Below are 8,112 nucleotides of genomic sequence, written 5' to 3'. Positions count from 1 at the left end.
GTCAAGCAACGTGCTAAAAAGCACGCAAAGCATGAACACACACTTTTTCGAAGCGGAAGGCGTGAACTAGGCTCAAAATAAGAGGTTGTGAGTAGCCGTGGCCCTTACTTGACTAAGCCGTGCGTTCTTTGCCACTTCCTCGAAGTCAGGCCGCCCGATACTGCGAATCCACACTTCTTCTTGCGTTGCGCCCGCCGGACGGCAAAGCAAAAAGCTTTTTGCCCTCGCTTTGTCTGTTGCGGCAACCGAAGGCGCAGCAGCATGGCATCGCAATTAAGTTCTCGGCCCTGCACATTGTATTGCGCTAACGCACTCCGTCAGTCCGCCTGCCGTACTTTCGTCGAGCAGGCCCAACAATGGAGGTCGGCGCGCGCTGGAAACAAAAAATATACAAAAGCGCGGCGCTTGCTCCGCTCTGGAAAGAAAAAAATGTACAAAAGCGCGGCGCCTGCTTCCACGTGACAGAGATTGGCCAATGGGGGAGCGGAGGAGGCTGGGGCGACACGAGGCGTGGAGGAGGACGCGCCAGGGTGAGCGGGGTGGCGGAAAGATCTAAGAATGGCGCTACTTTTGAAAAATTGAGGGGCTTTATATTTGCCGAGCGCTATCACATGGTGCAAAATGACGACGAATATTGAGCTGTGCCAAGGCGAAGCCAACTTTACGGGCGCGATGCCGACTCGTCATTTCCACTGTGTGGTTTCCGTCAGTGCCATCGACATTGCAACCAGCGGACCCAACCAGCCCATGAATGCGGTGCATTCATCGGCTCCGGATTGCAGGTACGGTATTCGACGATATTTAAGTCCTTGGTGAACAGATAAGGAACACATCATGCTAGCACTTGTATTCCAGTATGATTGGGTGCAGTTCTCCAAACTGCACAAATCACACGGAAAGTAGCAAAGCTTTTTTGCGTTGTCGTGTGGACAGACAGACGTGCGCCTGCGACTCGTATGGCTGCCCCGAAAGGGAACAGGATATGCGAGACGCGTTCGCCTTGTTTGCAGAGATGAGTTCGGCTTGTTTACACTAAAGCAGCATTTATCTCGAGTAACACACCTGTTAACGCTGAGATGCGTACGCCTAGCATGAAAGGTTGTTCAATTGTACGATTTTTCGTCTATATGTGCAGCCCGACACAGAGGCGGGACAAAGAATGGACGACAAGCCTGTGTCGCGCTGCACATATACGCCAATAATGTTAACTTACCAACGCGCCATATTCGCTATGTTGCTTGTACGATTGTTCTGACTATGCGGATCTAGAACAGCACTTAGAACAGAGTAAATACTAGCAGATACAATTTTCCCGCTGCACCCCGGTTTTTCTCCACTCTGTTCTTTATGTTATTTTTTGTTGGCGTTCTGATTTTTTATGTAACGTTGATTGATGTGCTAGTGTTCATTGTTTTGCAGTAAGCGGAAGCCTCGCGCGCTCTCACTTGTGAGACAGCTGTGGTAGCTTCATCATTCACCGTCCGCAATATCTTGCTTGTACGATCGGCCTTAGTCGGCGTGAGGAATGTAAAAACCTGTCTGTACGCTTAATTAGCCCTGTGTTGTAGTAAATTGACCTGTGTAGTACGAAGAGATCAAGAAAAATGTGTCGTCATATTACAGTCTGCAATGTATGAATAATTATTTTGTAAGTTTGACATCTTGATGTGATTATAGCGCAATAAAAATAACCTGTTGTTACTCTTAATAGCTTGCTGCCTTTCCAGTTGCTTCGAATTTTGCCGACTAAGGCTTCAAGAACAAGCGCTCTTGCCCTGCTGCCAACAGCCATTGGTCATCCGTTGTGTATAGTACGAAATAAATTTGATCTAGAAGCTCGTGCATCTTGAATGTCTTTCCACTTGCAGATTCGCTGCTACGATCGACGCAGCTATCTAGTCTGCGCTATGAATGAATCGTAAAAGTGAGCACTGCATAATGTGGGCGCATGTGAACATTTGAAATGCATTTAAATTTACGTGTCTGCACCGCATATATCGAAAACGTACAGCTGCTGCGAACGACGGCTAGTGATAAATGACGCTCTGTTAATGGTCACTGACATAACTGCAGTCACGATGTAGTTCTCTTGGCGACGATCATTAATCAGATGGTTTCGACAGCCAAAATGCACTCACATAATAGTCCGCCGTACGTGTGTGATTTTTTTTTTTTTTTTTAGACCATTTCAAAAAATTTTTGCCTTCCGCGGCCTTGGCGAGAAAACGTCATATGCATGCTGAAAAAAATTGCGCCGCTTTTTGTTGCAAGGTGATACGCGTTTGCACGCGAACTTCTTACTTGTTCGAGCCACGGGCGTAGTCGGGATATTATTTCGGGGGATCGAGGGGGCCCTACCCCCTATATGTACGTTCGTGCGTGTGTTTGTATATACGCGTGTATAAATGTACATACAAACTAAAAAATCCGGGGGGTTGCAACTCTAACCCCCCCCCCCCCCCCCCCCCGGCTACGGCAATGGTTCAAGCGTGGCCTGCATTGAAAATTGCCATCTTACTCGGCGCTTGCGAACAAATGTCGCATGTAGCTCGTGACCAGCAGACAATAAAAGCAAATGGAACACCGCGCGGCATTTGCCTCCTGCACGCGCGAGAAGTGGCTTCACTGCATAGATGTGACACAATGGCGGACTTATGCGCAACTCTGCTCCCTGCGGGAGCATATAGACAAGAACGGCACCGAGAGCGGCGCTGCTGCGCCGGCGTTGAGAGCGCCGCATGCGAAGCAAAATTCTATTAGCGGGTGGTACCCCTCTCCCATCTCTCGTTCGTGCCGCCTTGATTGCCTCCTGCACTGCGCGTGTTTTGGCACGTTTCGCGCCGCGCGCGGTGTGTGCCTACGTGTGTGCGCATGGAGATTTCGTTCGAAGGGCGGTGTACAGTCTGTTTCACATTTAGGGGAAAACTCGCAGCGCATTGCATCGCGATGCGGCGAGCGCTTGAGTCAGGCGGCGGCAGCAGCTCGCGCAGGTGCTCAAGGGGCGGGATCTTGAACGGCGTCGTCTGCTACGGCGGCGCGCGCTGGCCGCATTGTCGGGAAACGTTCTACTATCAGTTGCAGGGCGCCGATCTCATCGCTACGGCGTGAAATGAGCCGGTATTCTTTACTATGCGTTGTGCGACGCCAACTGATACGCCTCGAAGGTAAGTTCATCGCTGCAGGGCAGTCATAGACGACGTACTGATTCCATACATTCTTGACGGCCCGTTTCTGGAAGGCGACTATATATTCTAACGCGATAGGTCGCCGATCCACACTGCTCGTGTGGTGCAACAGCTGCTAGAAGAGCGCGCAGTCACTCTCTTGGAGTGGCCGCCTCAATCCACGGGCGCCAACATCATTTAAAATGTCTGGGGCTCGTTGAAAGTATCGCTGGCGCACCGTCCCCTCTATCAGTCGCCCGAGGATAGGCTTCGATCCACCATCGTCAGTGACTGAGACGTGCTGCGAATGAACACATCCCTGATCAAGTCATTCTGCACTTCACTGCCTTCCAGGATGAGCGCTGTCATCGCTGCCGCTGGGGACATGACGAGATACTAACTGAAGTTCCGAGCGTGACGTGTCCAATTCCCCGCCGGCGGGCAGAGTCTGTCTGGTGTAGCGAATGATTGTCGAGAAAAACCATTTCCAGCTCATTGTCTGAACCTAAAACATTCATTTATTCATATCCGTTTGTTTCATCGTGTTCGACTCCCATAGTTATCATTGTTGAGTGCTTTGTTTTCCTTTCGAGTCAAACAAAGACTGAACACGTTGCGCGCACATCTTGGTGCGTCTTGTCGCTGCTTATTACGGTAGCACACACAGTGAAGAAATATACGTGCACGCTTCCCGACAATGCGGCCAGCGCGCGCCGCCGTAGCAGACGACGCAGATCACGACTCCGCCCCTCGAGCGTCTGCGCCTGCTCGAGCTGCTGCCACCGCACGACTGCATTGCTTGCCGCATCGCGACGCAATACGTTCCCAGTTTTCCCCTAAGTGTGAAACAGACTGTACACGCTTCTATTTGCCTTTAAGAAGATCGGTAGGCTTGACGATTATTTTTATGGCTGCAATGCGGCGAAAGGGCAGCGTCTGCTTAACCATGTAAGTGACGCTGAGCAGGTGATTGGAAACGACATCGTATGTACCGCCGGAAAAATCGTCAGCACATACGATGCGGCACATACATACGGCACATACGAGCTAAGGTCATTTTTGCAGTTTCTCACAATATGTTTGCTACAAATCCGTGTTGTCTCTGATGGCGACAACGGTCTTCCATCGACACTGTGCGGAAATAAACAAAATATATCGCTGCATAGCACAAGTACGACATGCGCACACAACTTTAACTAGTGCGTCCCCTACAATATGGAATAGAAGCAGCAATGTAGACAGCTTGGCCATTTTTTAACAGTGCTCAAGAGACGGAAGTTGAAAGTATTAGTAATCATTCCTGCTTCAGCAATGCCGGCGCGACCAAAACGCGGGCCGCGTATCGTCCAGTAACTCGATCGATCGGTGCAGTGGTGAAGCGGGAATGAACTCCGGTCATGTTCAATGCATCGTGCACATATTCAATTTCTCGGCACGCGTTAACTTCGGCCACTGCTAGCGCATACAACAGAAGTGGTTTCCATTCTTGGGCAGCGCACACATAAACGAAACACGAGAAAGAAGACAGGACAAGCGCTCGTCGAACAAAAGTTTTTATATGAATAAAAGGATTATGTACAGAGTAATTATTAAATTCATGTGGGTTACATATAAAAACCGTCATACACTCAGGAGTGATCAATGAACGAGCTCGCTTCGTTTGCCAGTTGTTTACTTCGCTCGGCGCACCGCAGTAATCCATGTGTGTCGTCTGCTTTTTTCGTACCATTTTTTTTGTGAATCGGCAGAATTTCACTGGTGGCATCAACCATTTCGTGTTTACATTGCTGTCGTGACAGTTAACAACACAATAATAATTTCCGGTCATGCGAAGAGGCGCCCTCGCAAACAAGAGACGTTTCGCGCGCAGCGCGAACTGAACGCGGGCGCGACCGTGAAGGGAACCGTCGGCGGAAACCTACACCCGTTGGAGATGAAATCGTTCCGCCAGGGGAGAAACGAGCGCTGGCGTCTAGGATGAAACTTGGCGTGCGGTCGTCCATACAGGGATTCTAAATAAGGGTGCTACTGATGGCCCCCTAACGCGCGCTTTCGTAAGTACGCTCGGGACGCAGTATAGCAGACGACAGCATGCACTTTGCAGCAAGGATGGCTGAACTCCGCGGCGAAGATTTTCCCTTTGTTCGGGTGCCAGACCGCTGCTTCAGCGTGACTGCCGGAAAGGCGCGGGCCTAGATCTATGAGAGCGCACATGTGCACGATGTTATCGGAATTTGGGACAACCCAGTCCGCATACGCGACAGGTGCGTCCCGCAGACAAGCGCAACGAAGCCCATTCATACCAAGTGGAGCTTGCGTTAAGTAGCCGCTTTGTTTCGTTGACACGTGACATCTTCGAATAACTGTTTTCAAAGTCGTTTCAAGAATAGTAATTTGCGATTTTGTTAATAATGATGATGCGTACACTAATCAACGATGTCACCAAACGAACGGGTGAATAAAAGCGCCAGGTAACGCTACGCCGCCGATATGCGATTGCGCTGCGTACGTCGACGAAGTTCCATTCCCGGTGCAGTTGCCGCAATTTGAAATTTCTTTAGTGACGTGCTTGGAAACGTAGAAAGCTAAAGGCTTGCCAACTTTTGAGTATTTTGAACATCTCGAGTGTTTCGGAAGAGAGAATTAAGCACACGATATATATAATAGCGGAGCAGCGCCCGCGCAATATGTGGGCGCTGGCGGCAATGCCGGGTTCCTTCCTTTACGGAATAGGTATTACAATCTCACGCCGCAAAATATAAGAAAGAATTCAAGTGAGTACAGAGAGAGAGAGAGAGATGCAAATGAGAGAAAGGCGGGGAGGTTAACCAGACTTAAAACCTACGGTTTGCTACCCTGCACTAGGGGAAGTAAAGACGGAAAGAAGAGCGTGACAAAAATAAAAGCGTGAGAAAAAAAATATGAAAAGGGATGAAATGGGGTCATTATAGTCTTTCTAATAGGCCACTGTCACGTAGAAAAGTCAACAAAGCCTTGACTGACTTTTGCTGCGACGAAAGTTCACGTCGGCATTCCAAAACTGACTGTTCTGAAAGTGGCCTGTCGTCAAGGAGTGCCAACGCGGTCGCTAGTGACAGCCGGTGCGCGCTGTTTTGAGGACAGTGGCAAAGCACGTGTTCGATGGTCTCCTCGCCGCCGCAGTGTCTGCAAGCCGCGCTGTCGTCCATACCGACTCGGAAGGCGAAGGATCTTGTGTAGGCGACACCAAGCCACAGTCGGCAAAGTACTGCCGTTTCGAGTCGAGAGAGTCCACATGGGGGTCGAAGTCGAAGGGATGGATCCATTCGGTGTAGACGTGTATGCTTCAAGCTTGGTGTGTTCCATGAAGTTTTATTGGCTTCATTTGCAAGCACACGAATTTTCATTGCAGCGTCTGTTCTTGAGAATGGAATGGAGTCTTGCAAGCCCTCCTCATGTGCAGATCGTGCTGCTGCGTCGGCATGTTCATTGCCCATTATGCCACAGTGGCTTGGAATCCACTGCAACGTGATGTCGTGTCCTTGCTAGACGAGGTGGTGAAGCAGCAGTCTCATTTCTAGAACTGGTTGTTCGTGGGGTCCTCGGGGTAAGGCAGAAACCAAACAATGAAGAGCAGCCTTGGAGTCAGTGAACACGCTCCATTTCTTGGGTAGTTCTTCAGAAATTACACGAAGTGCACAACGAATAGCAGCAAGCTCCGCGGCAGTCGATGTAGTCTGTTGAGAGAGTCGAATCTTTATGGTGGTGAGTGCAAAATGCACATGGAAAAGGGCCTTCAGCAGTGAAACAAAGCGCTCTGCGTGTTCAGTCTGCTCAGACAGCATCAAGGTTTAAAGACTTCACAGACATGACGCGAATTTTTTCAGCGAAAATTGAACAGCATTATATACGAGCAGCTAACAGCAATCATCGCCCTGCATGAGCTACCTCTTTTCTAACACACTTCCCATGCAACCACAATATCGAAGGTGTCCTCAGGAGAAAAAAAGTAAAATTGAAAGCTGTTAAAGAAGGACTTACCTGTAATCATTCTAATAAAACACAGTGTGATTTAAGCTCCTTAGAAACCAGTGAGACAAAAACCCTTGTATTTCAAAAAAATAAAGCACCACTTTTGTGTGAAGCAAATATAGCAACGGTTCGGCACGCGCGTAGCCACGCATAATATAGATACAAAAACATGAACTGCGTGATAGCTGGTGCAACGAAATTACCACGCCGCGCCAAACCATGAAATCAGTCCTTCTAAGCATGAGCAGCTTTAACACACCAGACGATGCACTCATACAGTCCTGCACCCATATATGGCCAAAGCAACGCGGTAAAGATGCGGCGAGCAGCATATGAGCGGCCAACGCCATTCAGAACAACCGAAATGCCTTCAACTCGCGTGCTGCACTACGGACAAACCGAACGCAAACATCGAGTGCAACAAACACCCAGATGACAAAAGAAAGCCTGAGAACAAGAAATTTCCCGCCGAACGGCGGCGATTCATTGCTGCCTTTGCTCCCACTCATCATATGCCTCTCAGGGAATCATTAGAACCGTGTCGCCGACACGAGTAGGCGCGCGGAGGAAATCAAAGAGCATTCCAAAAGGAACAACTACAAATAAATAAATAAATAAATAAATAAATAAATAAATAAATAATAAGTCGAGACACCATGAAGGATGATCGTCACAGTAAGGAAATAGCTTCTGCGAACTGCAAGACAAACTTTAGCGAGACCACTTCCCTGTAGTAATGCTGCTGATATCGATAACGGTCTTTGATGATAGCCGCACAAATTATCACGAACATGTTTTCGCAGACGGAATTAAAGCATGACGACAACCGAGATGCATGAGCGCGCGATGGTGATTGCAGCATGACAAAGACTTCATGACGACAACGCAATGACGAGAGCGTAACGGCTACGTGACACCGGCCGCGCATGCTCCACCC

The sequence above is a fragment of the Dermacentor andersoni genome, chromosome 2 (genome assembly GCF_023375885.2).
Source record: "Dermacentor andersoni chromosome 2, qqDerAnde1_hic_scaffold, whole genome shotgun sequence".
NCBI classification, from domain to species: Eukaryota; Metazoa; Arthropoda; class Arachnida; order Ixodida; family Ixodidae; genus Dermacentor; species Dermacentor andersoni.
Note: the sequence above shows the minus strand (reverse complement) of the source record.